At 40.6% G+C, this 10,863-nt stretch overlaps 1 protein-coding gene across 1 annotated transcript in view; it reads left to right on the forward strand.

Annotated features, from left to right (window-relative positions):
* The window catches only part of LOC108692038, a 102,867-nt gene that overhangs the window by 6,325 nt on the left and 85,679 nt on the right, over positions 1-10,863 (forward strand). The gene's annotated exons all lie outside the window — the stretch shown is intronic.

The following is a 10,863-nucleotide window of genomic DNA, read 5'->3' on the forward strand; positions in this document are numbered from 1 at the left end:
TAATTCTTAAATATCTTATGTCCAGAGAAAATAAATTTCTTAATTTAGAAAATTTTATATCAAATTATTAAATCTGTTATCTAGAGAAAAACTTTATATAGAAAATCTATCCGCTTAACCCGGTCCTGAGAGAATAAATATACACGGGGATCATTAACGATGTAACGATCAAAAATATGTCATGGGATATTTTCATTCTAAATTTCATCGTTAATGAAATCAAAGATAATGATCGATACGATCCTCATCGAGTCCGCATAATTGGCCGGATTTTATACAATGGAAATGACGGTGGGTGTGCGGTTGATTTATTGTGGCGCTGTACCGTTGTTGCCGGTAATTTTATCTCCATCAAACGTTTTTCCAGGAAATCGAAACCAAATGGGAGTATTAATATCTCATTGTACGCTCGCGTGTCGCCGACACTTTTCCCGCTCACGCTGGGCTTTTCCATCGATTTATATCCCCTCCCACCATTTTTCTCGCCGATTAAAGTGAGTACTCGCGAAACCGCGCGCATCGAATCACAGTGGCAGCGTTTGAAATTGACAAAATGTTCATGATCACAAAAACAATTATACGCGGTTCGTGATTTTATTATTGACTCGCCACGGTGTCGATAATCAAACAAATACTTGTAATTAACAGCGAAAAATTAGCGTGAAGTGATCCACTGTGCCAACGCGACAGAGAGCAATTTACAAGACGGCTTAATTAAAAAGCACTCTATCAATGGTATTCGTTTGTATTTTTGATTTCCAAGTAATAAACGATACGCATTAGCGTAATCTAAATTAATCCTCGTCGATTGTAATTATTTTCGGTTTTGCATCAATTGATGAAACATGATCCGATGCAGCCTTTTAGTAATAACATATTCGTGATGTTAATACTGTATATACTACTTTTAATATTAAAATTATTTTACATTAATATTTCAATAGCTTGAAATATTTGTTGAAAATATTAATAAAATCGAAAGTATTGATAAAAACTTCCCACCAAACAAGCTGACATTACTTATGTCATTTTAATGTTTAAAACATCATTTTGATATCAAAATGATGATAAACAGCAATTTGTTTTCTGAATTATGATCTAAAACACTCAATCGCTAAATTCATTTCTATGAATTAAATAATTGTAATTAATTAATTACGTAAAAATGTTTAGATAGTTATTATTGAACGTTTTAATCACATAGTTATAACTTTTCGTGTCTGAATACTAGGTTTGTTATTCCTTGAATGTCCCTTAGGCCGTGAATGCGGCGAGTCTCGAACGTTATAGCGGATAAAGATAGTCCCCTGATGATAACGCCGTACTAAGATATTGTTGTTTCGAACCAAGTAGTCGTATCTTGATTGGAATCTTTGTCCCTTACGGTTATCTAGAACTAGATGTGAATACGCGTGTAAAACTCGATTACTTGCATTTGTAGCAGAATTTGGTACATGGTGAAATGTTTTAATATTAATGCATATGTACTTTTTCTATGTACGTGTTATATTATCTCTACATTTATTTATATTTCAAATAGATAAATCAGCTTTTTCTTCATTGTTAAAATTATACAATTGTGCAAAAGAGATTCGTTTGCCAAACGGTTATATCTACTTTGTATCATAAAGTCATTTATTTCGGCTGATAATGAGAATATAAAAGACACCTGCAGAATATATGCAACGCGCGTGTTCGCCGTTATTTCATATTTTTACGAAGGCCGAGAGCCTTCGAAATAATTATGTCGAAAGGATAAAGGCCTCTGCGATACGCATTAAAAAGGTGAGTGTGGATTGCGGTGGATCAAAGCAGCAAATCTCTCTGAGATTTTAAACAAGAATAGAAAAAGCATAGATATGATTCAGAATTATCTGTGATATATAATATATATAATAGAGAAAAAGTTTCGATCTCATTTTTTATTAATAATATTTCTCAATTTTGACGGAAGTTTATGATTTAAATCTTTCGTACGATAAGAACGATTATATTAATTTCGATTATATTTATTAATAATATTTATTAATATCATTATGAAAAGTAATTATTTGTTAATAATATTAAGAAAAGTGATAATGGCTCCGTATTATTTATTTCTTGGTCTCGAATAATTATAAAGTTGAATCTACAAAATGAAAATAATAAAAAGGAAAAAAATATTTAAAAATATGAACTTTAGCGAATAAAATGTATAGTACTTAAAAAAAATTATACACATAACGCTTTCATCAGTCTTTATTAAATAACTTATAATAGAAAAGGTGTGTAACTTCTGAAATACTCTGTATACGTTGACTCGCGTCACGCCCTTCAATTATCATGCTGCCTATCGCTCTGTTAGACTTCCACATACAATTACTTAGTAGAGCTCGTAGTCATATAAAGATATCCGCGAACGTAGATAGTTAGTTCTGATGATTCGTTGAAACAGCAAATTGAGCTACTATCCTCTCTCCACAAGCCAAACTTAATGTTATATGAGTAATTAAACAGAATGTGCAACAGGCCGTGTGCGATTTATAATTTCCAATAAAAGCCTGATGCTTTAGTTAAATTTTCTGTGGCCGCTGATCTCGTTGTATAAAACAGAAAAACTAAATATCACTTTATGATATCGATTAAATTATAAATCCGCATAATCCCACATTACCGCACACCTCTAATTGCCATCAATAATTATCGCATACCTGTCAGTGCCCGGAAACGTTGTTAAAATAATGTTTAAACTGCACGCTTTAATTACGTTGCTACCTGTTGCTGCCTGATTGCAAAATAAATATTTATTTGTTTGAATATTAATCTGTTATCTGTGCATTGCGCTTGGGTATTATGAGGAAAAATATTCTTGGCTGTGCATCAAAAAGAGAATTCGATACCATCGACCTCCCTTTAAACCACTTTAAACCAATCGCCACGCGGATATATCAGTTCGCCGCAGTGTTACCTGTTTATTGTATTTAAAATACAATGCAAATTTTATCTGCTTAATGAAGCGGACATAAATGCGATGTTTCGCGCGTCCGCAATTCCGATCCTGATTTTTTTACATAGCGAAAGTCGTTTCTAAAGTCGTTTTATCTCTTTGTTTTTTATATCGACGCTTTTGTAAGATACTATAGTAATTGAAGATAGATGACTATTTCTTATCAATTGCAGAATTATCTTAATGTTACCCATAGATACGAGTTAAGATGACCAGTAAAACTGTTACACATGGTAAATGGTTGGCTCCTTTTGTCAGATAAGAAATAACCGACTCAGGATCATGCGTGCAAGACGGTCGGTTGAGAAAATCTACCATGCGTTAAAGGAATAAGCACGATGCGTGTCCATGTAGTCTTAGCGTGGGGTGCACCTGTAGGGGGCCCTCAAGGAAGTAAGACCCCATGTGCACGAGTGCTCACTCATCGTAGCGAAGACGTTGGCGATAGTCAGGTGCCCTTTTAAAGAGCCGGATATCCTTTCGAGGCGCTAGTCTTTTAACAATTTCAACGGTTATTTTCACACGTGATCGTAACGGTTTTATGAGACGTTTCGCAGAGGGAGATTTCAAAAATAAATCGAATTGAAAAAAAATATAAATATGTTAATAAAAACAGTCTTTACGAGCTTCTATTTCTTACTTTTAACATACAGATTTTTCTTAAATTTTTCAAAATTCAACACGTATTTAATTGTACAAATTGTGATGCAAGTCTACGGAAAATAGAAAATGTGACGAAGGGTATTTGTCTGAATGTTACAGAGCGCTTTATATTCATGCATTGCTCGACGATTTTCGTTGCATGTTATTTAGGTACAAGTATACGAAGCAAAGCCTAATGCATCTACGACGTAGAGGCTAGGAATTTCTGAACGAACGTAACGTGAGCAAGTTCCCAGGAGCGACAATCGGTCGTCATAGTTACTGGATTTGTCCGTTGTCCCCGCGCTAGGAAGCGTACCTTCAATCTGCATTGTTAAGATCGCGGACGCGCGGACGTCAATAAGTGCCGCCACTTATGGATGTATTCTACGATGGTGAACAGCACACGTGCATGCGCGCGTGCCTGAGTGCGTGGAGGAACGTGTTGCGGGTTCACGCTGCGGAACCATTCGGAGAATGTGCTCGGGTAGAACGAGGTGAACGGGATTCGGACGCCATTACCGCGGACATTGTCCGGCGGAAATCATTAAACTAAAATCTAACTACGGGCTAATATAGCAAACCCGGGCCTATTCTAAAAGCTTTCATACCCAGCCGCAATTCGGTTCGGTTTAGGCCGCAAGTACGGATCCGTGGGGACAATGCGTAACTCGTTGCCGGAATTCCCACGGATTCGCCGACGATGATGGCACCGCGATGAAGACGACAGTGATAAGTTTTAATGTGAATCTAATGGCTATCGGCGATATTCTCGTACGCTACGTACTGCAATTTAAACTTCATACATACGTTGCAATGCGCTACGACTGATGAATACGTTACGCGTTACGCATATCTTTATATCTTTGTAAATTGAGTTGGATACTTATAGATTAAAAATCAATGTAATTCCAGACTCAGTGTATTCCAGTATCGCCTATATGATTACAACAAGCCTCGACAACAATGCGTTAATGTTTAGGGATACGATCCAATTAATTGGATCGACACTAAAACTCAAATGCGACTACTAATATCGTTGCATAAATGGCATCTGATTTGTTCTGTACTATGCTTTGAACTTAATCAGTCTTACCTTTTTGTCTGTATCATAGTTATCCTAAGAATTTCAGATTACTTCTTCTCGATGCTCTTCTATAAACTGCCATAGCATATCGACAAATAGGAAATCTGAAAAGGAAAAAAGGAAAAAATTGTCAAAATGAATAAAAAACCATTACATTACGAGTGAAAGTGATCGAGTAAGGTGAAACGAGCGGAAGTAGCCGGTTATCCGACGTACGCATGTAGCTCGGAATGAATTTAAATAACAATTTCGCGAGAGAAAATGAGCCATCAAAAACAATGCGACAGTTAAAAGGTTTAATTCGAATGGTCAAAGGTGGAGAAGCGGAGCGACTCTGACTGCAGTCCAGGACCGAGGGAAAGCGAGAAGCAGAAAAGTATAGAGGAGTGCGATGACGCAGGGGGAAGGAAGGAGGAGAGGGTTACGGAGGATGAGAAAAAGAGGGTAGCGGTCGGAGCGAAGGGGTGCACGAAGTTGAACCGAGGTACCTTTCAGTACCGACGTAGCCGACCTTCGTGCAAACGTACAGTACGCCTGTACTTGTATGCCGGCGAATTATTATGGTGAAACGAGTACGAAAGCACCCCAATATCCTCCGTCGGCGGTGCGGCCACGAATCCATCGTACATATATACATATATATATACGTTTCAACGCGCGCCTTGCTTGTGTACGCGCGTACACGCGTTTGGCTGTGGTATATCATTGAGTATGAAGTTGCTGGCCGGGTAGGAATGCTAATACCGTGGCTGTCACCGGCAGCAGCGGGTTCACCAATCCGTCCGTCCGTTTGTATGTTTGTCCGGCATCGAGTTAGACTTTTCCGTACAGATTCGAATGATAGTCCAGGATCGCATCAGTTTGATACAAATCACGATCGCACATTATCTAGTTAGCATCAGAATGGTAGGATTATTGTTCAAGAATATGAAGCACTTTTCATATTCCTCATGCTTGAATAGCTTGAATAATGAATATTCAGATTTTTATCGGCCATGTTCTCTTTTAGCAGTCTGCTGAATTCTTCGAGCAGACGCGATGTATTTTCAAGGAAAAGTCGGTATCGCTGCTTTCGAGATTTCTTTTGCAAATTTTGTGCCGGAATAAAAAAGAAAGACAAGTTATACAACGGTCGGGATATCGTAATTTAATTTAAGAGAAATTTTTTTTGTCTTTGATAAAGAGGAAGATATTGAGACTCGAAGATTGTTTTATCATTAAATAGACAATGTGAATGACTGCATGATAAGCCAGTTTAAGGTTCCCCGTATTGCACCTGTTTACGACAACACGCATTCGATAATTGGAATCGAATATGTCAGTCGCTCAGTTCTAGCGGATCACGCACATGCACATTACAACTTGATGGAGTAGGATGGGCGAAAAGACTGACTCTAGGGAGTCGATGCCATTGATCTGCTCGATCTATGGAAGCTGGACGCTCGCAAATCAACCATCACATTCGCACATGTATTTGATTTTGTATACATGTGTGCACACGCTTCTTGTCAATGGCTTTAGTATATATTCATGCGCAAATTAAGCATAAGTCGGTATCAAATAATTTGACAGAAAATGTTTTTCTCGGATTTTACAAAATATGAAATTGCGCGAAATAAATTCCATATTTTCATATTGTATACCAAATCATATACATGCTTTCTGAGTGATACGGTATTTAAATCTTGCATATAATCCTGTCTGAAAATGAATCGAATGGAATTTGATTAGTAATCGTATGTTTTATAAGAAGCTGTTCTAAACTTTTAAGATTTGGTCGCAATTCTTATTGCTTTGCAAGCGTAATTTCGATCGTACGTATTCAGACATCGAAGATCGATTTGGTGGCCGTGACATAACTCACTAAACAAAACGAACGCGTAACGCGGCAAACGGTGGTTGACAAAAAACAAAAACAAAAACCAGAAAAAATAGAGTGAGAGGGAAGAGAGTTAAGCGATGAGAAAGAGAGAAAACTAGTGTGAAAAGAAGCAGTAAGAGAGACTGGAACATTTCGATAGACGTAGCGAGTAATAGAAAGAGAAAGAGAGTGAAAGAGATCAACTGAGAGAGAGAGAAGCAAAACGCGCGTAGAAAAATGAGAAAGAGAGAGAGAGAGAGAGAAAAAGGGGGAGGGGGAGAGAGAGAGAGAGAGAAAGAGAGCGAGAGGGGGATGCAAGAGTAGGAGCACCACGCGCGAGTAGCGAAAGCTGCGCAAAAAAACCGCAACGCGAAATCCGGACGCCTCGGAAAAAAGGGGCAAAAAGCCAGAAAAAAATAGTGGAACGCTCAACCCCGCCGGCGCACCCCCTTGCCATCCGGCGGTCCGATGGGGGAAATGAAATCGACAGGGCGTCCACCTATCGGTCCGATGCCACGTACACAATCCAGCGCTTGCATGTAGCATCCTCAACACATGTCGGCGGATTGCTTTGTCCACGTGCATTACGATACACCAGAGCGAACGCCCCCGCTGAGCACACACATTTACGCGTTCTCTCTTTCTCTCTCTCTCTCTCTCTCTCTCTCTCTCTCTCTCTCTCTCTCTCTTGCTCTCTTTCTCTCTCGCGGGCGTTCCAGCCGATCCATGCGCTGGTGTGTTGACGGCGCGTGTGTACCCCGACATAACTAAACAAGCAACAAGTGACCTTAAAATCTACGAATAAAAATACCGGCCACACTGATCGGATATCGTGCGCAGCTGCAACAGAGGCGCGAAGGGGTGAAACTGGGTGAGGGATGCGCATCGCCGCGCCAAGGAAGCTCGAGTAATTGCATACATCTAGAATGCAAACATTATATTGAGAAAAATAAAAAAAGGAGAGAAAGAAAGAGAGAGAGAGAGAGAGAGAGAGAGAGAGAGAGAGAGAAAGTAGCGGCAAGATGCGTCGTGGAGAAATGTATCGTGGATTAAAAGTGAACGCGGCTGTTCTGATTGTAACCGGTCCATTCTCTACTTATTCTCTTCTTTTGTCAAATATAGACGCGATTATTACAGCAGGTTAACGAGCAAGCGCTGCCCAGCTCGATTTCCTCGTTAATACACGCTAAATACTGAATGCGGAAAAGCCTGTTAATGCATTCCGACTTTTCCGTAGAGATTCGTTGTTTTAATTGATGCGTAAAGCGCATTGGGATGCAACAAATAATTTCACGGCATTAGAGGAAGTATTATTGTAGGATTGACGGAATAAGACGATAAAGAACTATTCATCGATTCGAAATTGAATTAAAAAATTTATCACAATCATATTTCTCGTATATTTTTAGCAATCACTAAAGTAGTACAATTTTAATAAAATTGGCTTTTGAAAATATCTCTAATAAAAAAAAAGATTTTACTTCGTATTATGTACTAATAATCATACTCATGTTAGATTTGAATAATTGCTCTTAGTTCGTAATTTCACTCAGCCTAAAGACACGTAAGATATAATTGCTATGATATCACTTTTCCGCGCTCGCTGCTGCAATTATTAACGTTGAGAGAAAAAGTAGACGTGGTCTTCGTAAAGAGGGCGAGTTTCTTCTCGCAGCACTAGCATAGTAAGAAGCAACAAGTGACCTTAAAAACTGCGGAGATAAAAATACTGGCGGTTGATCGAGAGTTTTGTACGCCGCCGCTGAGCCAGCGGTAGATTGGGGTATGATTGGGTAAGTGGGCTTTTCGGGGTTGGAGTTAAACGGGATGGAGGAGGGAGTGTGTAAAAAGTGGTATAACACTGAGACGCAGGTCTGAACCGAGCACACTGTTTCGTAGTTTAGCCCGTTTATTCGCATATAGTCATATCGTGCTATCGATGAAAATACCTCTCTGTTACTGGAAAATCGCTTTTAGTATGTTGAACCTTTGAGGAAAATATGTCGTTTGTAGTCAATAATTTTAGCTTAAACGATTATAGTTCCAGCTATGCAGTAAACAAAAAAAAAATAAAATTAAATATTGTTAGAAAACCATCATGTCCTCTCACGTTTTCATAGGCGTTTCATTTTTGATGTTAATTTTGATATTTGATATGCATCGTAACATACAAGGAAATACAAGAAAAAGTTTTTGGTTTTTAATTAAAGATATTATTCCAAACTTTTCATTATTTACGTATGACGAATTATACTCGATGGATGATCATACTTTAACATGATATAAAATAGCTGATTATTTAAATATTTCAATTATCATAATGATTAACTTTCATCTACAAGTCAAAAAATATTGTATGAAAATTATATAAAATTTTTCAAAAAGTAATCAATTCCAATTACATCGAGCTGGCATAGCAAATATGAAAGACTTATAGCGCAATGTGCGATCATTAGAGCAAAGGTGATAGATTCCAACCCCTTTTCTCGTTAGTTCCGCCGGCGACCGCCTAAGCAGGAGCTCGCCACTGTCCAGCAACCCTTTCACTACCACGCGCCGTTCTCAACCCCTTAGTACGCACGTACAGGCGTCTACAGACTCGCGGCGATTTTTCTTCGGCGTACTACTACAACCTCGCCGCCGGCGCTTCTCACCACCACAGACACGGACGCTCCATACGCGCGCAATACAGAGATGGCGAGATTGAGCGTGTCCTCGTTTCGCGTATCGAAAGGGTACCGGAGCCTCTCTTTTGCCGGCGATCGCGCATGACCGAGCACGCTCGCTGTCTCACTCGCACCTCTTCCATCCTGACCGACTAAATTATAGGTCCGCTCGCCTTGTTTATTCACGCTTAATTACACGAGAGCCTCGCGATGCTCCGTAATGTACGCGTTGCAGTTGAGAGAAAAGAAAAAAAAGAATCGTGATCGATGTAACATCGAGCGATCCGATATGATAAGATACTATATATGATCCTCTTTCGAAAAGAAGATACTCGATCCTCGAGTTCGATCTTTTGTACTGAGGGACAAGAGCGCGAAAGCTTTAAGGAATTTCCTTTCTCCAAATTTTGAGTCTCTAATTATTATACAAAACCTTCGGGTCGAAGGTGAGTGTTCGAGATATCTCCGATACGTAAGTATACGTACGAGTATACCAAACGCACACCATCGCCTCGGAAATACCGATGTTACACCTCGTGGTATCCGCATGGCTCACACGTATGCAGCGAGTCCCGTCAGTGTGATAAAACGCGGTCGCTCTCTCGCACCTGTTCTCGCCGCGTCTGTCTCTCTTCCTTCGTGTATACCTTCGTAGGGTCGGTGGTCAGCTTGGCAGCGGGAGGCATTCTCTTTCTCCCTTTCTCTTTCGCGCTCCCTCCGTCGTCTCCGCCGTTTCCGTCTGCGTTGCGCTACCCCACCGACGCGGCAGAGCTTTCCTCTCTTCTCCGCAGCCTCCGCAAGCTCCGTCTTCCTCCTACGATCGCTGTCCGGCGCGTCTCGAACGAGTTCGGTGGCGCTCGTATCGTTTCGTCAGTGCATCCTTGTTGCGCTCGAGCCTTCGGGAAAAGAGAAACAACGCGACCCGTCTCGCTCTTTCATACGCGACTCGCCCCTGCCGACCCCTGCCCACCACCCAGTACGTCTACTAACGGCGATTCCGTCGCGAGTTTACATGATCGGGATCTTCCTCGTCGCACCGCCGATTCTCCCGTTGCTATCATCCTCCTCGAGACTCGTTCAGGAGCGCTGATGAGGCTATCGTCACCCGGGGTAAGACCGGATATCTTTGGATATCTTTCCGATTGAAAATCGAATAACGTCATTCGAAAAACGTAGCATTCCAATCTTAAGCTTTATATTCAAACGTATTCGTCGTATTAGACAGCGCGATTACGTTCAACATCGTACGGTACGTAGTATTGTTTGAAGTAGATCTCGAATGAATTTCGTTATATATCGAACGCCACGTCATATATCGAACATCTCGATCTTGTTTCGATTTTACCGCTCCGGCGCGAATGTTGAAGTGAATCGTAGTTAACGCAACCTGGACTCTCGCGCGAAAAAAAAAAAACGCCCGATCGCGTAGATCTTAAGTTACGGGCGAGCAGTACGGCATAGCGTTAATCGACGTAAACGGCGTCTCGCATAAATCTTCAATTTTACCGCTCCGGGCGGTCGGGTTCCCACGTAGAGCCAGCGCCAAGGGGCGGTCCTGCTCCCGCGGCACTTTTCTCTGTCCCTCTGCCCGGCTCGGCTCGGCGCGGCGCGGCGCGGCGCG

This window comes from Atta colombica, unplaced genomic scaffold (assembly GCF_001594045.1).
Source record: "Atta colombica isolate Treedump-2 unplaced genomic scaffold, Acol1.0 scaffold58, whole genome shotgun sequence".
NCBI lineage: Eukaryota > Metazoa > Arthropoda > Insecta > Hymenoptera > Formicidae > Atta > Atta colombica.